The following is a 24550-nucleotide window of genomic DNA, read 5'->3' on the forward strand; positions in this document are numbered from 1 at the left end:
GCCACCTAGGCTCCAGCTGGCTCCTCCTGTCGAAGTTCCTCACAAGCACGAGGTCTCCGGGAACCACTTCATGCGGCTTCACCTCAGTGTTATCGGGAAAAGCTGCAGCTACCTGTGAACGACAAGATTGTAGTGCAGACATCAAGGAAGCCAGGTAATCTGTCAGCATATTACAATCAACATCAGTGATTTTACGAGGTATAGGCGTCCCCCACATATTTGGTGGTCTACCGAAGATCACCTCATACGGGGATAGCCCTGTTCGAGAGTGGGCTACCATTCTCATGTAAAAGAGCGCAACTGGTAAAGCTACTATCCAGTCGACACCTTTTTCTCTACATACTTTGGACAATCTAATTTTCAGAGTTTGATTATGCCGCTCCACGAGACCTGCTGCCTCGGGATGTCGGACACAGTGGAATTTCCATTGGTAGCCTAACAGAAGTGAAACGTGTTTCATTAGCTCGGATGAGAATGGCTGGCCGTTATCTGAATACACGACACGGGGCAAACCGTACCGTGGGAAGAATTCTCGAACTAACTGTTTGGCAGTAGTCGGGGCAGTGTAATCTGAAACCGGGTAGGCTTCTGTCCAACGGGAAAGAGCACAGACAACTACGAGAACATATTTGAATCCTCGACATCGTTCCATCTGGATATAATCCATCTGGAGGACTTCAAAAGGGTGATCGGGAGGTTGAAATCCACCTTGCTCTACGGGAATGCTTTTACCTGGATTGAACTGACAACATATCATACAGGTACGTACTTTTTGTTTAGCTGCTGCTCGCAAGTGTTTGTTGAACCAAATGTGTTGAATACTATCTAGCATAGCTTTCTCTCCTAGGTGCGCTGGACTATGTATTGTGTTAATGATGACTTGAACCATGGAGTCGGGGAGAAACCATATAGATTTTCCCTTCGTCATCCATCCTTGATCCGTTTGGATCCCTCCTAATTCAGTCCATTTCTTTATTTCTTCTGGTGTAGCATGTGTCTGTATGTCAATTACATCAAGAGCGGGATCCTTAACTGTCATGCAGTGTGTTGATGTCGGAACTATTGTCTTTGTCGTGTCAGTTGTATGAGTCTGATTCTGAGCAGTCTGTTTAGCTGTTCTGTCAGCTAGGTCGTTACCCTGGGAAATGATATCGGTAACTTTTGTATGGGCTTTGCATTTCCTAATCGATATTGCAGTAGGTAGATGAATTGCATCTAATAAAGCTTGAATGAGGGGTCCGTGTTGGATGTGGGCACCGTGAGAAGTTAAATAACCTCTCTCTCGCCATAGCACGCCGAAGTCATGGACGACTCCAAATGCATAACGTGAATCTGTATATATATTGACTTTCTTATTTTTGGCTTGAATACAGGCTTGTGTCAGAGCGATGAGCTCTGCTGCTTGAGCTGACAGGGTATCAATACAATTGGTTTCAATAATTTCAGTGTCTGTTGTGACTGCATAAGCGGCCACTAACTCTCCTGTACTTGTTCGCATACATGAACCATCTACATACAATGTCAGGTCTGGATCTGGTAATGGAATATCTGTCAAGTCTTGTCTGGGTTTCGTCGTAATAGTAATGACTTCAATACAATCATGTGCTAATGGGTCTGTTCCACTTACTGGCAAAAGTGTGGCAGGATTTAATGTACTACAACGTTTGATTTCTATGTGTGGCTGGAACAATGTCAGTTCATAACCCGTCAGTCTTGCTATAGTCAAGTGTTGTGTTTGTGTTCGGTTCAAGAGAACCTCTACTGCGTGCGGTACTTATACTGTCAATTGATGTCCTAACACTATGGCATCGCTTTGTCTGATTGCTAAAGCTGTTGCTGCCACTGATTTCAGGCACGCAGGAAGAGCCTGAGCTACGGGATCTAATGTACTGGAAAAATAAGCACATGGTTTGTGTGATCCTGCTTGTTCCTGAGTGAGTACTGACAAGGCAGTACCTTCGCGTTCTGTAACAAAAAGTGTAAAACGTTTGCTGTAACATGGTGTTGCTAAAACAGGTGCTTGACATAAAGCTTTCTTTAAGCTTTCAAAGGCTTGTGTATGTTCTTGAGTCCAAGGGAGGACAGTCGATGTGGCTGCCTCCTGTGTTGTCAACTGAATGAGTGGTTTTGCTAGAAATGCATATTGAGGGATCCACTGCCTACAGTACGAAGTGAGGTCTATGAAAGCCCGCACCTCCTTTTGTGTCTCGGGTGGTGGCATGTTAACAATTAACTGGATGCGGTCAGGTGTAAGCTGTCTTCCCCCCTTGGACAGCAAGTGCCCAAGGTACACAACTTGCTGGACACAGAATTGCAGCTTAGAAGGGGACACTTTGTGCCCCTTGTCGGCTAGGAATTGTAAAACCGTCAGTGATGCCTTTTCACATTCAGGTTCGCTTCGGGCGGTGATCAGCAGATCATCGACATACTGAAGCAGGGCAGTGTTAGCTGGCATGTGGATACTGTCAAGTTCTCTTTTCAGTGCTTGGCTATAGATGCTGGGGCTTTCTGTGAATCCTTGAGGTGCGCGTGCGAATTTAAAACTTCGTCCATTTAAACTGAATCCGAACAAATATTGACTTTCCGGATCGATTGGGACGCTAAAGAAGGCGTTCTTGAGATCAATTACAGTAAAGAACGTTGCTTTGGAATCAATGGCTGTTAGTAATGAAGAGATATCTGGGACCACGGGGTATTGTGGTACAATGCATTTATTTAATTCGCGCAGATCAATAACTAATCGATATACTGGCGGTGCTTTTGGATCAGTTCGTTTAAGAATCGGAATTATCGGGGAATTACATACATTGGAGTCGGTTTCCACAACCACTCCTTGTGCAATGAGCTCGTCAATGATTTGCAGCAAAGCCACTACAGCATCTGGGGGTAATTTGTATTGTCGCATTCGTGGTAGTACCACTCCTGTTTTGAGTGTGACTCGATATGGTGTAATGTGCATGCAACCAACATCAGTGGGGCCTTGCGCCCATAAATGTGTAGGTAAATTCTGTAACCGGTGATCCATGTCTCTGGACACGTAGTGACCCTTAAAGTCACGTAAAAATAATCGTACTCCTTCCGGAGAACAACATATTATAGCTCCTAGAGCTTTCAGTGTCTTTATACCTAACAAGTTTTCTGGACATGATTTAGTAAGCAATAAATCTGTAATTCGTGTCAATGGACCAACCGTAAGTGGAAGAGGTTGCGATACTTCATTAATAATAGGCTTTCCTGAGAATCCAAGGGAAATATTCTGTGAGCCTGAGAGGGGTGCCCCTGGAACTTCGCTGCGACTTATATTTGTTCTGCTTGCCCCTGTATCAAGTAAAAATTTTCTGTCTTTCCCTAATACTTGACTATGTACATAAGGTCCCTCCTGATCTACAGGAACCTCAAAAAGGGGTAAGCCAACTTCCTTCTCTAGGCTATTTCATGTGTATCGCTGATAATCGGGATAGTCAGCTTGTGCATACTGGTACATCTGTTGTGTCGTTGTTTGTGTTGCAGCAATAGGCTGCGCCTGTGATGTTGCTACGGTCTGTTGTGGAGTTACCTGTTGTGGAGCTGGCATAGACTGTACATGCTGAGGGACTTGTTGTTGGATCTGATCCTGTCTAGGTGGACGTGGTCTCTCCTGGGTTTTACCCGTAGAGATATTATGTTTCAGAACTGCACAATCGTGTATATAATGACCTGGCTGTTTACAATAGTTGCATGTCCCTTTTACAGGACCCGCTGAATCATTGGACTGTGGCATACCCTTTCTATGACTGTCAGCTGGAACTGACTGGGCAACAAGCATTTTCATTTTCGTGTCTTTCATACGTCTTTGTTCATGTTCTTGTTCTTCTCTAATTCTATTGTGGTGATATTGTAACATTTGTAACATTTGTGACGGGGTGTTACCTTGCCAGGTACTCTCGAATTTCAATACTCTATTCTTAACTTGGGGCAGGGAATTTTCAACTAATTTTGTCACAAACAGATGTGGATACGACTCGCTACTTGCTTTTATGCCACTATTAATACCAAAACATTTTTCAAATCGGGAATAGAAATCACTAGTGTCTTCATCTTGTTTTTGTTTGCAGGCTGAGATTGCACCCCAGTCTTCCTTTTTCGTAGTTAATAAACGTGGCAATACTTGCACTAGTAATCCTGGTAGTGCTGTAGTCTTTTCCCCAAGCCCTGAACCTGCAGCTCGGGCCTTTTCTTCGTTTTCCAATGCTGTCCAATCTATCTTTTGCTCTCCCACCTCCCATTTCTTTTCTTTGAGCTTTTCGTAAATACCGGCAGGCAATAATACTTTTAATATTTTCATAATGTCAGGGTAGGTATACTCTCCCATGAGTAACATGTCTTTTATCTCACGGTGAAAACCTGCTGGGTCTTTGTCATGGCTAGGTACTACTTTCTTCATTTCTAATAATTCAATTTTAGTTATGGGCGTGTACACAAACACGCGTTTAAAATTATTGTCATCACCTTTGATTGGGTGTACTTCGCGTAAGGGATTCTGTCTGTCTATATAATACGTTTTTCTTTCCTTGATGGGAACTGAAAAATGTTCTGGGCATACGAAAACAATATACTGGTTTCGAAATTCTAGAATTTCTTTAATTAAATCAGTACCTGAACCTCTCCATTTATTCGTGAGTAATTCTGTCAATATGTCAGGTAGGGGACCAGGATCGGAGTGTTGGCTTCTATATAATATAAGGAGGTGTTGAATCATGTATATACCAGCTAAACGCTGTTCGTCTGGGGTAAGATTTAAAAATGTGTGTGCTAGCGCATCATCACTGTATTTTTCAGGACTGTCAGCCCATTGTACTGCTGACCTGGCTAATTCTTGTTCATCCATAGAATCGAGCATATGATACCCCCTTCGGTCTCGGAGTAATTTATCAGCAGCCTGAAATAGGTGTTCAGGAGATCTTGTATTTAACATAGGGGCTTGAAAATTTCTGTTACATTCTGGACGTTTCGGACGTATTGGATCATTGAAGCATCTGGTATTATTAAAAGATCTTCCTTTACCTACATAAGCCATCGTTTCTAATTGTCCTGTGGGCAATTCTGTTTCTTCCTCCTCCTCTCCCTCTGATTCAGGTTTGTCTGCCTCTAATCTGTCTTTATGTATTCGTTCTACTTCTTTGCGGATCTTTCTGTTCATAACTACTATACACGTCTGTTTATCATGTTTCCCATCTGATATATTCTGACCCCATCTGGTAAGGATTTGCATTTCATCCTGATCTACCCCAGGCCTGTCTTGGTTTCTGATCACGCAGTTTATGAAGAAGCGTAACAGTTGTCTCTGTACATCCACTTTCTGGTATTCCATGGCTTCGTCAATACTTTCAGGGCCTCGCCCTGATTGGACAAAGTGATATATATTGTCTAGATGCTCAACCATTCCTGGTAGCGTCGTTAAATACATTGTAGCTCGTCGTATACGTAGTGATGACAGCAGCATTCTGTCCTGTTTACCGGGCACTGGATCATATCTACAATCCACAAGATGTTCCTTAAACATGTCGGAAGTTGCTAGTTGGGGTGTACGTTGGCATGCTAAATCTCTAAGGGACAATTTATTTCCTCGCGGTGGCGTGGCAAAAATTGCTGTCGCACCTCCTGTCGCACCGTCTGAGGTGCTAGGCACGAAAGGATTTGTTGGATGTAAGATAGAAACTGTAGATGCAGGAAAAGCGGTAGAAACAGATGGACCTGTGGGAATGTGCGGAGGAGTTTGTTGTTGCGGAGGTAGGGACGGATGATCTTGGCGTTGAGCACCATCGACAGGTGGTGCGTGTGGTGGAACATTAACATATTCGGGAGCTACATCGTCTAAATAGGAAGAAAGGAAAACATCTTTTGCGGTCTTGGGATGTGCTTTTATCGGAAGTAATGGAGGTGGCAGATCTTTCGGTATTTCCGGAGTGGCCTTAGGTAAACCTTCGGCCAGAAGAGGATACATACCATTCATAAGAGTGTTTCGTTGTGTGTCTACTTGTTCTGCTTTTACTCGGGTACCTTCCTCAATTAATATATTTTCTCGGGCTTTATTTGAATTCTCCCTACTTTTCTCTTCTTGTCTGAGCGCTTTCTCTGTGCGTCTATGCGATTCTTTACGCCATAATTCAATGGCATCTTTCTGTGACTGTCTGGCTTTCTTTTTCCATAATTCTTCTTCTACTCTCATGATGCAATCTGCATCCCATGTCCCAGCTGCGGGCCACCTCTGACTTTCTGCTAGATCTTTGGTGTAATCCACCCATAAATCAAGAAATAATACGGCGTCTAGGCCATGTTTATGGTACATAAAGTACCCTGGGGTGTCCCTAGGTGGAATGGGAACAGCTTCTTCGAGTACCCCTTTTCTAGTTTTGATCTGTCTTAATTTCGAAAAGAGCGGCATCTTTAAACTTTGCTACTTAATTTTGAACACAATTAATACAATAAACACAATAATGAACACTCATTCATACCACAATTTTTTAAAAATATTAAAACATTTAACATTTAACATTTAACGAACAATGATAATTAGAAGAAAACTAGTTACTGACATAACACTAATACTAAATAATACTGGATTATATACAAGACATACTAGATATACTGCTAAACAGTACAGATACACTGCTGAAACAGTGCAGACCGGATCTGTGTACCCAAACCCGTCTTGACCGGCACAAACTAATGTGCACGTCTAAACGCCTCCCCAGCAACGGTACTCACCGGGTAGCACGGAACGGAAGGCCTCGGAACGGAACTGAACTGGACTGGACCGGACTGGACTGGACTCGACTCGGAACTTCGGAACCTGGTGGGCCTCTGTATACCTCGGATCTTGCTCTCTCAGCTAGGCTCTGGTCGGGATACTTCGCACTTCTCACCGCCTCGTCTGGGTGTTGATCGCAGCCTCAGTCACCCCCGCTCGGCCGGAGGGAGATACAGGAAATCCTGCGGGTACGCGTAGTTGTCCGTCCAGCTGTGGCAGGAGACCGGGCCTGCAACGCACCTCCGGCGCGTGAGATGGGAAAGTGTCCCTGTTCGGGCTCCAATTTATGTGGTAAATATTTAAATTACCTGTACTATTTTTATGCGGTAAAGTCTAGTAAGAATAACTCAGTAAAAATAAGAGGCAGAATCCGTGGTATTAGAGGTTCTGAAAGGCTTTATTCCTTACAAAGGAATTATGGTTCGAACCATGGCATCATATTCCATCACCACGAAGGTTCAGGAAGGGATAGGCAATACATTATTGACAAGTAAAGACATATATAAGCAAAGCATTACATTGGGACAGATGCAGGAGGCGTAACAGCTGATAATACAGATAAGAATACACATACGTAATGAAAAAAGGCGTAACAATAGGCGTATACTAGAAACGTCATTAAAAATGATGTCACAAATGGGTGGATCCATAAGAGAATCCTGCAATGTCAGCAGAAATACTTGGCAGAGATGCGCGCGCAGCCGCATGACGTGTGATTGACGTGCAACTAGAGGGTGAAGGGGACTTGACATTTAGCTCTACGTGTGGAGACAGAAGTCTGGGGGGTCAGGTCAACCTAATCCCAAATCATATCTAATATCTTATGTTTAAGGAACTGTATTATCCAAAAGGAAAGGTCTCTCGGACAGAATCTATTCTATACTGACTGTTAGTGCGTGTACAAGCGTCTAAGTGTCTACATGAGATGCGAAGGGGCAGGAATCTTCCATGGTAACAGGGGCTATGAATTACTTGCATGAAGACAGTGAGGCCGGGCCCTTTGCTCGGTAGCTGGAAGGATGTTTACCTAAACTGCTAGACAGGAATGCATTGGATGAGGAGCGGAGCAGATAACTTGAAGGCTGAATACAGTTTTTGGCAGGCAACAGGCCGTGTCAGGCACCGTTAGCCGCGCAGGGAGTAGGACAAAGTTCATGGATACAGATGCGAGCTCAGGCTGGAGCTTTCAGAGGCAGAAGGCAGGAAAAGGCTTGATGGCAGAATTCAGGGCCTACTTGCCTGAACTGTAAAACGTGGAAAGTGAACCACACAAAGTCGGTGGCCAATCATACTTAGGAACGGAATATCAGACCCATTCATGGCGGATCTGAAAGAGGACATGTTGACGGTGGACGCACATGTATTTGCGTCTTCATAGCTGGAACTGGAGGGAACATACATGTACTTGTAGCATGTACATGGAGCCGTTGGGGTCTAAGATAGGGGACATAACTGATCATAAAATTCAAATTTCCTCAGTATACTCACATTCCTTTGCTCAAGAACATCTCCAAAACACAAGAAAACAGTAAATAAACCAATAGGGGCCATTGGAACCAAAGGCTAACAAAATCCACATTTTGGGGTACATTGTAATTTTGGGGTGTTTTTCAGATGTTGATGAGTTTAGCCTGCATTTTCAAAAAAATTGATAAATGCTATCTTTGATATTTAAAAAGATATTATATGAAGTGTTGACACAGGATCAGGGCCAATATAAACTTCAGTAGAATGTAAGGCAATCGGGCCCAATCGAAGCACTCCAAACAAATCAAAGCATTAAGGAATTAGGATACCAGAAATAAGGTCTGGGGAGAATCTGCTACAAATTAGAAAACCATGAAGGTTCACTAAAAAATAATAATGTATTACAGAGGGCAAGAAAATACACCAGTCACATTTAGGGAAACGTTTTTAGGGAATTAGCCATCAATTGTAGCAGAATATCTGATATAAAATCAGCCTGAGACAAAATTTCAAAACATTTACAAGTCTATAATGCGGAGCGAACCAGCAAGTATTTAGCCTCTGAGAGTCAGCACAAGCAATGACTGGTTCACCTTCAAAAACAGCAATTTTTATAATAAATTAATAGTAAAAAAACATATTATCAGCATGAAATAAGCAAAATCTACATAGCACTAATCAATCAAAATACAGACTAATGCCACATAACTAACATCTCTCTCTAAATAAACAACATATTGAATACACAATGTGACATCAGAGCTACAGATGCAACAGTACGAAGCTTATTACCTGAAAATGCAATGGCAAACTGTTTAATCAATGAACTTCAATTCCATAACAATAGAAAACCAAAAAGTCCTTATAAGAAATTGTGTTGTTGGTTTACCTCAGTGTGAGCCGTGGTCGAGCAGCTACTAAAGTCCTTGTCAGGATGAGGCACAATTCAGCCCTTAATTAACCTGTGCTCAACCCTCTGGTGTCTGGCATGTAGGGCATGAGCTGCAGATTACATCCGATGCATCCTCATCTGGGACCAACAAAAGTGAGTGACAAACCTTTCAAAGGTCTTCTCCTGCCCCAGATGACCTGTCGGGGGTACATCAGGAGCCAGCTCCAGTATGAAGGCCCTGTAGCACCGGAGGACCAGCAACAATTGTTTTGCACCAGGCTCAGGAACTTTAGACTCACTATGCAGGAGACCATTCTCCCAGTAATCCAGGTGATCACCAGAGGTGTTGCCAGCAGCCTGCTCCTCGACCTGCAGTTGTGGGCGCACCAGAATAGGGCACTGTGAGAAGTTGGCCTGGTATATGCTGTTCACTAGTTTAAGTGGACACCTTGCACCAGTACAATTCGACTCTTACGGTAGATAGGTTTAAGACAGCCTTTTAAAGAAAGCTATCCTAGTGGTAGCTGTGGAGAGCAGCCTTCAGGCTCAGTCTTTGAGGAATGTAAAGCAGCTTGTTTTACCTTATAATCTCTTGAATCACTAAATGAAAGGACACCACACAGGTATATATATCAAATATATATGTATTTATTTCTAGACACACTCAACTAATCACTTTATGAGATTGGAAGTCAGGAACATATGCACAAATCAACGTTTCACAATAAATTAAGCACAAATATGGCTGGGGCCCTAGGGGCGTACCAGACCATATACTAAAAAAGAGACTTAGGAATAACGACTTGAGGGGTGACAAGGCCTAGGGCCTGCAGAAGCACTGGGGCCTCACTAATCCACCCAAGGAAGGTACGTAAAGGACCCACGGGAGACGCATGCAGTGTGAGAACACAGTCGCGGATCCCAATTGACTTCAATGGAGCAAGTCGCTGTTGGAATTTTAAAGTTTTAGGATACTCTGGGAGAGTCTACAAGCAAGTCACTTACAGGGTAAGTAGTTCTAGAGCCAACACACACAGGAGCACCGTAGTGCTGAAGTTACCTCACCCAGGGAACCCGGGTGCATAGGTGTCTTTTGGTGTCGGGTCGCGGCGTCGTTTTCAATGGGAGCCAAAGAAGACTTGCTACTTGTGAAGACAGGAGAAGTGTCCGGTGGAATCCAAGGCTGGATTCAGAAGAAGGAAGACCTTAAAACAGAGGTGACAGTGTTCAAAGTCACTTGGCAGTGACCCGGGGCAAGGAAGCTGGATGTCCACAGTCGTCGGGTGATTTCAGGTGATCATGGGTGTCTTGACTCTTCAGCCACGAGGTCCAGGAGGCATTGACGACAACCAGGAGCTGGATTCGGAATGTCCCACAAAGTCTGCAGCTTACTGCAGTGTCAGCGACCAGATTGGAGCCAACAAGCCTTGGTAACAGCAAGTCTTGTGAGAAGTGTAGAAAGTCAGCGGTGCAGATCAGCAAGATCTGAGGGACTTACCCAGCGAAGGTAAGTCAGGGCAGGCCTGGGGCAACCAGGGGAGCCCTTTGGTTTTGTAGAAAAGTCTTCTGGGGTCCCACAAGCCAGCCGGCAAGGGATCGCAAAGACGCCTTGGGAGGATCCACTCAACAGGGGCCCATGGTCACTCGGGATGGGGTAGGCCTCTGATCTTTGGTAGAAATCCTGCTGGAGGCTTGGACCACACATTGCCCAAAGCACAAGTTTGTAGAACGTCGTGAAGGGGTTGCACTCAAAAATAGTGCAAGGTACTCAGGGATTGCGGTTCCTCTATCACTCGTGAGGTCCACTTGCCTCAGCGTCGCTGGGGTCTCACGATGTCCTTTGTGAAGTCAGGAAATCTACTTCCGGGGCTGCAGGGACTTTGGACTCCGGCAGGAGCGGGAAAGTTTGCAACTGCTGATGCAAAGTTTTGGTGCCTGCCAAGCAGGGGAGTCACTCCTTGACTCCAAGGGAGATTCTTCAGTCTTCCAGAGGTAGTGTCTCCCACACTATCTGGGACAATCTCCTCCCCAAGCATTATACTAACCAACCCCAGTGTCTGCTCACCAGGGGGGGGCTGCGCCTGCTTGGAACACTTGGCATCCCCCTTGTAGTGCCCATCCTGTTGACAATCATAGCACTTAGGGGATGCTTTCCCTGAAGACTTACTTTCAGGGAACTGTTTCTCCTTCTACTCTGGAGGGGATTGAGACTCCTCACCGTTAGAGCTAATTCGGGGACCATTGGGGAATTCCTTGTTTTTATGTTTGTTTCTCTTTTCTTTTCAGGTGGGAATACTGCCCACCCTTGTGGTGACCCCCAAACACCCCCAAGATAACTTCTTGAGGACCCTGGTGCTGAGCCAGTTGTCCACCTCCTTAGCAAGCTCCCTGAGGTCTGTGAGATTACTGTCAATGAGGTGCTAGCACAGATCTGCAAAACAAAGACTGAACATATGCTCTATCAAAATAAAAAATGTACAGCCACTGATAATCCTTTACTTCTCTGCCCTTCACCCAACTTGCCTGTATTTCTCTGGGGTGAGACCTTACTTTCTGGCAAAGGTGTCATTCATGGGGGGATATCTCATCTTGCCTCCCTTATCAAAGGACAGTAGGAAGCTCCTCCCCTTGCTTCCAGAGGGTAACCCCCAATCCTTCTCAGGATCCTATGTATCTATTGACCCACCTCATATGCTTAAAGCCATATGTCTATGTCGTTTCCCACAACAAAGGCAGGTACCAGACATTTGGGAATATGGACCTTCCTGTCTCTAGAGGGCACTGTATAAATGTTGCTACCATCACTGCTGGACTCTACCTGCCTGGCACTGATGTCCAGTTCCTTCAGACTCAGTTCATGAACCGACAAGGTTTCCTTTTCCTCTAAGGCTCTCTGAGCCTTAAACTTCTTTCCTTCCAATGCCAGTTTCTTTTCTTCTGACTTCATGGCTAGTTTCTTTTCCTATATTCTTAACTGGGTCATCTGCAGCCTGAAGTCCCACTTCATCTTCCTTTCCTCTAGATCCTCTGAAGACAGGCTGCAGGAAGATACACTGCTCTCTTCCCTGTCAGGGAGCTCCATTTCAGGTGACAAGTCATCCCCCTGAACTGCAGGTGGCACCATAGGAAAGTCTTATATTTCTTCATCATCTCCCTCTGGGCCACAGTGTAGGCATTCGTGCTGACCAGCTTAAACTCCATTCTTGCAGGTGTGGTTCCAGGCACCACAGTCAGTGACAGAATTTAGAAATAGCAAAAAGGCAAATCAAGAAGAATTTAAGATTCAAATTGGTCTCAGATATGGGATGGTAATTGTAGGAGAGGAGGATCTGCTTCTTATGGTTACCCCCATTTTTTGCTGATGTTTCACTGTTTATGCGACTTTAGTCTGGCTGGAGCCCTGCTAACCAGGACCCAATCCTAGCTGCTTCCTCTCTAAATTGATTAAAAGTACATTAGGTACACTCCAGATTGGATTCTGGGGGACCCGTATAAGTCCCTAGTATATGGTATACTATGTACCCAGGGCATAGGTACCCCAGAGACCTACCAGAGGCTGCAGCATGTATTATGCCACCCCTGGGAACCCTTCCAAAATGACACCACAGGTCTGCTACTACAGCCTGGGTAAGGTGGTGCATGCACCCGTTACTGAGATATAGGTTCACTATATCTCTCCATATCACTGCACATGTAAACCAATCAGCCACCCCTATGGCAGGCCTTAACAATCCCAAAGGCAGGGTGCTCGGTTTCATGTGAGAGGGTGCCCATGCATGAGCAGAGTCCCTCTGCAGCTTTCAGAACCTTTATTCCGGGGTTGTTTGTTATGCAGCTAGACCATATACTCTTAAGTTCATTATAATCAAATAGTAAATGCTAAGTTTGGAATGGCTGCACAGAAACATGTCGTGTTTGGTGTCAAACACCTTCGAATCATACCCCCACACCAGTAAATGGTGTGGGAGTATGATCCCACCCTTATAGAGGGAGAGACATGGCAGCACCGGCATACCTGGTACCAGCTTAACAGACCCTGGTATCACAAAATGGATGCTGCCAGCCACAGAAACGAGTCTGCCTTCCTGCTGCTGGATGAAACTCCGGCAGGGGAGGCCTGGAAAATAGGTTTTCTGTCACAGGAAGGTGTCACCACCTCCCATACAGGCTTTAGTGTATTGGGGCTGGGTGGGTGCTCTCCAAGAGTGCTTTGAAGTCTGAAAAGGGGGCACATTTGGTGTCGCTGTGCGTAGTCCAGCTCAAACTGGTTGCAGGGGTTACCAGAACCTGCTCTGACGTGAAACTGGACAAAGGAAATGGGTGTAGCCACCCCTCTTTCCTGACTCTCCCATAGGTGGGTCCCTTGAGTTTGTCCCACCCCTTCCTTGGGTATAAGATATGAACCCCTGGCTACAGGACTTTAGATTTACCTGGACAAAACTCTGATACATAATCCTGGAACTTCGATGATCTACAAGGCGCTAGATGACTGAAGAATCTCCCTTGGAGTAAAGGAGTTACTCCTCTGCAAGGCAGGCACCTAAGAGGCATCTGACCGGTTTGCATCGCCGAAGCTCCCGCCAGACTCCCAAGAATTTGCAACACAGGAGGTGGGTTCCTAGACTTCCCAGAGGCCGACCCGAGCTCCCAGAAAAGCTGAGACCCGTAGCTCTTGTGGGGACCATGGAACCAGAAATCCTGGACACTGAGCACATTTGCAAGTGCATATGGTTCTCGTCGATCCTTGAGGCTGTGCTTTGGGCTACATGTAGTCCACACCCTGAGCAGTGTCTCTACTGAAGATTACTGGCCTACACTCACCGAGTGTGCCATGGATTGATATTGTGTGATTCCTCTTGATGTCCCTTTGCGATCCCTGGTCCGTCGATTGGTGGGTCCCTGTGAAGGCAACTCTAATTGGGCTTAAATGGTTGCTCCAGATGTGCCCCGACTCTCCATTGCTTGGGGAGTTCCCAGGACCTTGCTGGTCTGCACCGAAGCATTTTTTTTCTTCCTGCATGGGTTGCTGTTGCCAAGGCTTGTTGGGTTCAATCCGAGCACTGACACCGCAGCACTTGACATCCTTCATGGGACAGTTCCAATCCAGCTCCTGGTCATCATCGACGACTCCTGGTCCTCGTGACTGCAGAGTCATTCTTCACCTCTTCGCACCTGAAACAAGCGACATCGGTGGGCATCTGTCTATCGTGCCCCTGGTCTCTGGCAAGTGACCCAGACTCTGTCCCCTCTGCTTTCAGGTTCTTCTGATCTTTAATCCAGGCTTGGATCACATTGGACACTTTTCTTCCTCCCGGCAGCAGCACTTTGCAGCAGATCACCATTGAAATCAACGACGATTCCCGACACCATTTGAAACCTATGCACCCAGCTACCCTGGGTGAGGTAACTCGAGTACTCCGGTGCTCCTGTGGGTGGTCACCCGAGAACCCCCTAAGTCTAAAGGGGTTTGCTCAAAGTCCTCTCCTAAGTGTCCTTAAATTCTAAAATTCCAACCGCGACTTTCCCATAGAATAGTACGGGGCCCACGCCTGTGTTCTCATACTGGACGTGTCCCCCGTGGGTCTCCTGTGTCACTACCGTGGGTGGTTCCTTGGGGTCCCAGTGATTCAACATGTTCTAGGCACTGTGTCTAGTCAAGTTGTGGTTCTTATACCACTTTCTCAATATATGGTTTTGTCCCCCCCTGGGGCCCATTGTATATTGTGCTATTTACTGTCATTTTAGAACTGTATTATTCTGCATCTTGGACTCTAACCTCATAAAGAGATTAGTAGTGAGTGTTTAGAAATAAATACATATATTTTATATATACCTGGGGCCTCATTTATGAAAAGTGACGCATCGCTGTAAGAAAACAGTGAAGCATCACTTTTCATTGTGCCTTCCTTGTGACACCAATGATGCGTCTTTTTTTTTTTTTTTCTTATTTACAGTATGACGCATCATGGCGCAAGGAGTTACAGATACTTCAGTATTTCTGACGTATCGTTAGGCGCAAAATGACGCATTGCTGGAGTGTGTCACAAAAGTGACGCAACTCCAGCAATGAGTCATTACACATGGGCAAGTCCCATGTTCAATGTGCCTGCATCAGTTTTACGCCTGACATGAGGCAGGCGTAAGATATTGATGCATTTGAGTCCTAGAAGTGTCAGAGTGAAATCTCATAGATTTCACGGCATCACTTCTACGACCCTTTATTGCATCAGAACGCCCCCCCCCTGCATACATCATACCTGGCGCAGGTATAATGTGGCGCAAGGGTTTACAAAGTGACGCATCTCCCTAGATGCTTCACTTTGTAAATATGACACAACATGGCGCATTTGTTACACCACTGGTGTGTCACAAAAAGTGAGGCACCGGCGGCGTAAAAGTGATGCAAGGCCTCATAATTAAGGCCCCTGTTGTGGTTCTCCTTTCATTTAGTGATTCAAGAGGTTATAATCTGGTAAACCAAGTTGCTTTACACTCCTTCAAGACTTAGCCTGAAGGCTGCTCTCCATAGCTACCACTAGGATAGTTTTCAATAAAGGTTGTCTTTAAACCTATTCATCAATAAGGGTTGTTTGGACTGGTACAAGGTGCCCACTATAACTAGTAGACAGCATATACCAGGTCAACTTCTCACATTAATGTACACAAAATAACCGTGTTGCACTGCAGAAACACAAGTCCTAACACTCACCGCTGATCACTAGGGTAAGAAATTGGGTTGTTAGTTGACTGGGGTGTGAGCCCTGATTGAGCAGCAACCCTAATCCTTGTCAAGGTGAGGTAAGGGCCAAACCTAAAGTAACCTATGCTCAACCCTCTGGGAGCTAGGCACAGAGCAGGAAGGCTTAACTTAGAGGAAATGTGTAAAGCATTTGTGCAACACTTCAAACAGTAATATATTGAAAACACCACACAAAAAGGATACCACATCAAGTTAGAAAATTTGAGTAACTTTTAATAAATAAAAGGAGACCAAAATGAAAAAAAAAAGCAATCATTAGAACCAGAGATATGCACTATTAAAACGTTCAGTTTCAATAGCACTGAAAAGAACAACGCGCCAACTGTGGATATATGGTCGCGCCAGAGCAGGACAAAGTCAAAATTTCAGGATGACCATGATGGCCAGCTACAGGGACCCAGTCAGGCCAGCTGAACATAGTATTCTAAATCCTGGCTTGTGGAGCGTTGCAAAGATCTGCGTCAAAGATGTTTTGCGCAGCCAAGGCAAAGCATCAGTTCCGAGGTGAGGCAAGACTGCGATGAGAGGGCCAGCTTCATTTGTGAAGATTCCGCCAACAAGGGCTTGCGATGTGAAATCCGGCGTCGAGGATGCGAAGCAATGTGTAGGCTCCGAGGAGCTGCAAGGCTGCAATACAGAGTCTGTCATCATTGTCCAGGCTGCTGTCGATGAGGTATGCAAGGGCCTGTGATGAGGACTGCTTCATGCAGCAGCAGTTCCGAAGAGGCTGTGAGCAGTGAAGGCAATTCGAGCCTTTGAGATGGGTCCAATCCACAGAGCAGCGGTGAGGCATCGTTTCTGCTCAGGGTTGCGCCGCACAGCAGATGAGATGCATCGGTTCCACTAGTCCCACCGAGGATAGCTAGGCACCTTAGGCCCCCTTCCAAGGGTCCAGGACTTGAGTGACACCACTTGGAAGGGTAGATTCACAGGTGGCAGAGTCTAGGTGCAGGTTGATTGGAACCTTGTTATGTCCCTGAGGCTTCAGATCAGGAGGCCAGCCAACTAGCCATTGGAGTCACTCTGGGGCTCTGGGCTCAAGAGATGCAGGTCCAGTCCTTCTCACCCAAGCTAAAGGGCAGCGGGTCAGCAGCACAGCACACAAGCAGTTCCTTGAGGTCAGCAGTCCAGCAAAGTGGCAATCCTATGCACAGCACAACAATCCTTCTTCCTGTCTGAGTATCCACAGGTCCAGGAGTGTACAGGAGAGTTGGTGTCTGAGGTTGGGTATTTATACCCAGTTTTGCCTTTGAAGTGGGGGAGAAGCATTTAGAAGCATGCTTTTGAAGTGAACAAGTGTCCTGCCCAATGTTCCCTCTAATTTTTTTCCTCTGTGTGCAGCAGTGTAAGGTCTATGTGCGCTGCAACCAAGGCTGTGTGCGCCAGTAACCAGGCGTGCGTGTGGGTGCAGCGCTAAATAACACTCCAAACTTTTGCTTAAAAAAGTGAAAAGACGGTGCATTTCCTCACATACAGATCCCCGTGAATGGTGTTAAGGCAGGTTTGAAACCGTCCCAGATAGCAATTTGAAACCTTAGCAGCTATGTTGCTGTATTTCTTTTCTTAATAGAGCTGGGCGATTGTGTGCATTTGTTCAAGTTTTCATGTTGATTTCAGCTCATGATGGGCGCTGCGATTAACATGAAAACTTTAACAAATGCTCTATTTGAGCAGGAAAAATACAATTATAATAACGTTATTATAATTTTAGTTTTCGCAGTTTCAGGGCTGGGTTAGGGTAGGGCCGCATCAGGCTTTTGACTAACACATTTTAATGCTAGTGTCCGTATCACCGCATTAAAATGCATTAGTCATGTATTCTAGCGCCCCTCTGACAATACTGCAATTGAGGCACACTGCCAATGAGACAGCACCAGCATGCTAAAATTGCCTAACATATGAGAGCATGCAACTGTGCCTTCAAATTTAAAATGCTATGCGTTAGAGATATAATATTCATGAACAGCGCTGAGCAGGCAGGCCAGAATTTACCAGGTCAATTAGCCGGGCCCCAACCAGACTTCCTGTGAGTCTACTTCTTTAATTTGATAGATTCCATTCCTCTGCTTTTTTATTTAAAACATGTGTCCCAGGATGGCAGAAATAGCCAAGGCCCACAGTTATGGCTCGGAGATCGGGGCAGGGCGGGTAGAGAAGGAAAAGGACTCTTGTCTCTTCCTTCTTGCCCAGAGAAGACCTGGACAGTGTCCACTTCTGCTCTGCCGCTGGCAAAAGCACTCACTGATACCTGAATAATTAATGTAAAAGCGTCAAGGGAACCATGTTGTTCCTGCTTACATTTCACATGCTTTACTTAAACTTGCATTCCCTATGAGTATTTGCTTTCTCCATGATTTGTAACTTTTTTTAAGGCAGCATATTACTCTCGTCTAATGCGTAATTTGAATTGTGACGCATCCAGGAGTTTATAGCGGGCCACAATTGGGTGGTAGCTGAAGGCAGTGCAAGTTTCTCTCAGTGGGGCAGTATGGTGTTCAGTGGAGGAGAGGATGTGGCACTATGGTGAGAGCTGCCGAGTTTGGAACTTGGGAACCAGGTTCAGCCTTCATGACCAGTCTACCGGACCACTCTCCTGAGGGAGCACATTCCCTTGCTATACCTTAGAAGACCTGGTGTCTTTGCACCATCATGCGTACCCTAACGGTGGCAACTGTGGGTTAACCGTAAAGGCCTGTCAACCAAAATCCATACCGAAGTTCACCTCCAGTCTTGCAGGCAGGCCTATGAAGCAGCACACCCTAGCGCAACAGTCACTGAGGTCACAGGACCCTTGAGCAGGGTGGCTCTAGGGTGGTGCGATTGCAACGGGCGCTGACTTCGGGTGGGGTGACATGCTAGCAGAAAAGTTTCAGAGTATGGTGCAAAGTGTGAATCTTTTCACTTGCTGGCTATTCCCTTGTAGGATCCTCCTTGAGGAAAAGTCTTGGAACAACGTGAGAGTGTGTCCAGAAAAAAAACTCATAAGAAAAAAGCTGAAGGCAGAAACACCGAAGTCCTAAGATCCAGTTGTAGAGAAGATGGAAAATAACCCACTAGATGAGTTAACTGAAAAGCTGCTCTGTGCAGCAGCCTATGGCAGTATGCAGTCAGTGTGTGTCCCGGGCCAGCCGACCGGACCGAAGTGGTAACTTAAGTTTTACTTGACAGTTACTGTAACACAGTAACACAGTAGTTAAGCAGTACGGGAGAGGTTAAATTAGTGAAAGTAACTACTATTTGCATAACCAGAGCCACCATGCCACCACCACCATGGTCATGAATATGCCGCCCGTGGGTGACGGTGCCCTGGCTTGGTGGCCCAAGCCAAACCAACAAATGCAAATTTTTGTTTGGGTGCGTGACTCAACAGTCCACCCTCGGAATCCATCAGACTGTTCAGAGAAAACACAGACCCTCAACAAACTCCTGTAAGAACACGGGGGTTTGGACAAGATGCCTGCCTGCAGTGCAGTTTCATTTCTCTGGATTGCTTCATGTGACTGACTGCTGGAATCAACGCGTCCTCAGTTATTTTGAATATGAGGTCATAAAAATAACTTCTCTCTCGTAACTGAAGAAAACAGATTGTGGTGTGCAATTCATCGTCGGCTGCCTCAAGCCACTCCCCCTGTGCAGACTGTGGCTGGGCTCTTAATTGCCATTCAGCATTTGATATTGGAAATGCGCATTCAAGTTGTGTATCACTTGATGCATTTATTTAGCATATTTATAAATACATAAAAAGGTTAAAAACACGCCGGAAACGTGAATAGCCGACATAGTGAACAAAGGCACAATGTGGACAGAATGTGGCCTCACGGTTGTGGTGGTAGCGGTAGGAACTGGGGAACGGTGTTCGAGTCTCCGCAGGGACGCTCAAGAATGTCGGGTTTTGGGCAAATCAGTCAATCTCCCTGTGCCTAACAAACATGATTGCGTGTGTATTTAATGCAGCTGGTGCTTATGTAAAGCGGTTTGATACCTCCGGGTCTAGTTAGCGGTAGATAAAACTCCACATATAATGTGAGAGTGAAGTGTAAAAGGTAAATATAGTAGTGAACAAAGGAAGAATGTGGCCTTACGGACAAGTAACGAATAAAAAGCGAGCTATTCAGGAAGGTGCCTTACAATTTGCAGGGACTTTAGGCTATAGTCCAAGTTGTAGCGCTTTAAAATGCGAACGTAATGGTTATGTTTGATGTTACAGCATTGTGCAGAAGACAGGTGTGGTAAATAAATAAAAAACGTATTTGTACGATTTTGTGCAAGTTATTTCTGAAAAACATTTTGTATAAATCTTGCCATATGATAAAAGCAGCGGCGCCTGTTTTCTTACAAATTAAGCAGTAGCAAAGCGGCTGTAGGTAACCCACAAACAATAAGGAACTGCAACGGGCTGCGTACATGTGCATTGCGGGGGAATTTGCCTTTAAAAGTAAAATAAACGCGAGTGATGACAAAGTAGATATGGCCATTGGGGGTACACATGGATGTGCGTAAAAGGCACGTCTGGAAGCAGATGTATATATGAGTTGTAAGTCACATACTATGCTGTTTATTAGGAAGGCAAACAACAAACATTTTATAAGAAACTGCCGCCTATTAAGAGCCCCGGCACCTCTTTAGTGACAAATTAAGCACTGGTGACCTGGAAGCAAATGCCGCGTTTGTAAGCTTGCTGCATTTCTTCTCATAATAGAGCGCAGCTGCAGGGTGATTGTGTGCCTCTGTTAACGTTTTCATGTTAATGGCAGCGCCCTTCATGGGCTGCAATTAACATGAAAACTTTAAAAAAGGCACACTATCACAACGCAGCCCAGCTCTATTTAGAGAAGAAATGCAGCAAGCTTACAAACGCAGCGTGTGCTGTTAAGTGATTCTAAAAGCACACGATGTGTTTCTGCATTTCTTTTCTTTTCTAGAGTTTGGCTGCGGGCAGATTTGTGCTTTTGTTTACAGCCGCACTCTAGAAAACAAAAGAACTTTAGCAAGAGGGAGCACTTGATAAATGCAGCGGTGGCACGAATGCTCTCGGGGATGTGCGCGCCACAGACACAGCAGTGCGCGCTCCGGGTCACGGAGGTGAGCGGGCGCGCAGGCGCGCGCGTTCGTGGGAACACTGTTCCTGCCTTCCTGTCCCTGGCACCAGTCTAACTACAGGTGGTATGCAGCACTTTGCGTGGTGGCAGGACACAGCCTGCTCAAGTCTAAGTGGGCTGTGCCCAGCTCCTCCTTCCCATCTTGCCAGTGATGACCCATCCAGGTACCCTTAAACTCCCTTTTGTGTGTGGCTATGTCTAGAAGGAATACACAAACACCAGCTGCCAACTACACCTAGTCACGTGACCCAGAAACAGGCTGCAGGCACCAAATGTCTACAGCATTAAAATGCCAACTCTCTAAAAGTAGCCCTTTCAAAACTGCTATTCAAAATCTGACTTCAGCACAAGTTAGGTTTTTTCATTAGAATTCCAAAGACTCCAAATATGATCTGATTACCTGCACCCATTTGGAATTTACATCTTATTAAGTGTAATAAGATAACTACAATGTTATCCTATGGGAGGGGTAGGCCTTGCAGCAGTGAAAAACGATGTAAGTGTTTTCCCTATCAGAGCATGTAAATCTTAAATCTACAGTTCAACTTTTTAAATGCAATGCCGCTGCCCTCTGAGCTATCCAAGGCCTACCCTAGGGGTGACTTATATGTGTTAAAAAGTAAGGTTTGGACCTGGAAAAAGGTTTATCTTGCCAGGTTGAAATGGCAGCTTAAAACTACACACACAGGCTGCATTGGAAGGCCTGAGATATGTTTGAAAGTCTACTCAAGTGGGTGGCACAATCAGTGCTGCAGGTTCATTAGTTGCATTTAATTTATAGGCCGTGGGCACAGGTAGTCCAATTTTTTTAGGGACTTACAAGTAAATTAAATATGCAAATTGGACATAAGCTAATCTTACTATGTTTTAAGAAGAGACCACAAGCACTTTAGCACATGTTAGAAGTGCTAATGCCAGCAAAAACGAAGTCAGCAAAACAGGGGGTGTGAAGGCAAAAAGTTAGTTGGAAATCCATGTCAAGGGTTCCAGGTCTAACAGTCCTTGACTGTTGCAGCCTAAAGGAAAGCCGAGTTTACTGTGTATTTGATCTTGTGGCACAAAGCAGTTTCTATAGTGCAATGTTTTAATGCATGTGGAAAGAGAGAAACAAAAAGCAGAATCTCTTGCAGGAAATTGAAGATGGAGCCATGGCCTAGCTCTGGCCTAGTGTGGAAAAACACATTTCTGCAATGTGTAAGCTATTCTAAATGTGAGAATATTAATTAACTAAAATACATTTTCACAAGGTCCTCAAGTCTTCAATGTGGAATTGTAATGGTTTTTAGAAACTATTCAACAAATATTCTAATTGAATTGAAGGTCCTCACATGGATTCCTCTCAGCACCCAGGCACTCATCACCAGCAAGCCGGACTACGGGAACACAGGATGAGTAGGAATCAATGCACTTCTGACCAGGAGACTTCAGACCATACACAGCTCACCAGTGAGGCTCGCACTAAGTGCCCTACCAGGCTCCCACATTGCCCCAAACTTCAAAAATCTCCACTGGGTCCACGTCCACAATCAAGCTCTTTTCAAACTTCTCACGCATACCCTGAAAGCCTTGCACAACATCAGTCCCACCGGTCCTTCTCGGACACATCCCTCGCATACCTAGAACCAGATCAGGTGGCCACGCCTTCCCCTTCCTCACTCCTCCAGCCTGAAGGACCTGCCTCTGCACATCAGAGTCGCCTCCTCAGTTCTTGAACTTTGCATGAACCTGACGATCTGGTTCTTCATCTAGTCTAAGCCCTAAGATAGGTGTAACCAGACCTTGGTCTCACTGTCAGGAATACCCTCCCGGCTGAGTTGTGCGCTTTACAACGTGCTGTACAATTGCACATTTTTTCAGCTTTTTTTGTTTGTTTTTTTCTCCAAGGGGAAAAGATTTTTCCTTGCAGAGAAACCCCTTCCTATGTGTCCTCATAACATTTCAGATGTTCCCTGAAATGCGATTTACTCGAGTCCATTGAGTAAACCTTGCGAATTATTTCTTCTTTCTGTACGGGAGTTATGACGTCTGCCAAGTTGGAAGCGGTCAGAGGCCGCTCTAATGCATGTAACCGCGGCCGCCCCACAAATAACTGGGCCAGAGGTTTGCGTCCTCTCTTTCGCCTCAAAAACAAAAAGAAGAAGAGAGAGGGAGTTTATGTCTCAGTTCCTCTTTGGGCTGCTTCACTGTGATGCTGTTTACCAGTCTTGTCCCACACACAGCAGTAATACACGGCGTCATCCTCGGGCTGGGCACTGCTGATCCGTAACGTGCCGGTGGTGCCCGAGGTGGAGCCGCTGAACCGATCCGGGATCCCGGGGCCCCGTGTGCTGGAGTCGAACCACACAAACCGCGGTGCCCCGCCCGGCTTCTGTTGGTACCAGTGAAAGGAATAGCTGGCGCTGGTTTTACTGCACGTGAGTGTCACACTCTGCCCCGGGGACACTGACAGCGAGGGCGCCTGAGTGACCACGTACTGTGCAACGGAACCTGGAAACAATGAAAACGGTTTAAATAGTTTAAAGAGCGTTCCATCATTTCAAAAGATAGCTGTAGACGTGTTTATACCTTGTGACTTACATGAGGAGAGGGCGCCGAGCACGAGGAAGAGAGGAGCCCGGGACATGGTGCCGCGTCAGCAGAGCTCTGAGCTCAGATGCAGACAGATCTCTGGGTGGACCCTCCATTTCTTCCTTAAACCCCTTCCAAGGCAGGGGAGGAGCCCCTACATGCAAACCAAGCATTCGCATAGCCAATAGGTCTCGCCTTTGGGACCTTATAAGTGTTTAGCCATGCAACAGTTAATGTTGTTGCACCAAGGATATTTTTGTGCTGGATAACTAAACACTTATAAGGTCCCAAAGGCATGCCAATGCTTGTTGTTTTTGACACACACTCCTACATTGTTTGCATCGACCTGCCCTGCCTCCGGACATTTAAATGAATGGAGCTCCAATAATTGTGCCCTAGGCGATAGAAAGAAACGCCCCAATTTCAACCCTATGCATGCCATTTTAATTTAACACAGTATGCAATATAAGTAAAAACAAGTGTTATGACTTGTTTACTGAGAGAGGCAATATATTGTGCGGTAACTGATGGTATTCTAAAGGGGGTGGTTAAAAGAAAGAGCAGAGAGAAGTACATGGTGGGTTAAAAGCTCGGTGAGGACTGATGGGTTAACATGCCGTGCCTGTAACTTACAAATGCCTGTAAAGGCAAAAAAACAAGCCACCTCTGAAAGAAAGAAAACCCAGCGAGGGAGCGGCCTCTGTAACCTGACCAGATGAGGTAACCCAAGACACCCAGTTAGGAACGCTGTGTCCCAGCACCAGAAGTAATGCCATAGCATAGAAAGGCTCAATACCTACATAAAGATCATGGGGCATATCATCAGGCGGCAGCGATAATTATCGCTGGCCGCGCTTAGTGGGAGTTTTCCCATCGCCAGCTATCGCTGTAATTGATCGCCAAGCTAGCGCTGTATTAACAACGCTTAGTGCATTGGCGATGAAAATTCCAGCGATAGCGGGAAAATGGCCCAA

At 45.6% G+C, this 24550-nt stretch overlaps 1 pseudogene; it reads right to left on the reverse strand.

Annotated features, from left to right (window-relative positions):
* Positions 1–12111: 12111 nt before the first annotated feature.
* LOC146783299 (immunoglobulin lambda variable 3-21 pseudogene) lies at positions 12112–23631 on the reverse strand (annotated as a pseudogene).
* Positions 23632–24550: the final 919 nt, after the last annotated feature.

This window comes from Triturus cristatus, chromosome 11 (genome assembly GCF_964204655.1).
Source record: "Triturus cristatus chromosome 11, aTriCri1.1, whole genome shotgun sequence".
NCBI classification, from domain to species: Eukaryota; Metazoa; Chordata; class Amphibia; order Caudata; family Salamandridae; genus Triturus; species Triturus cristatus.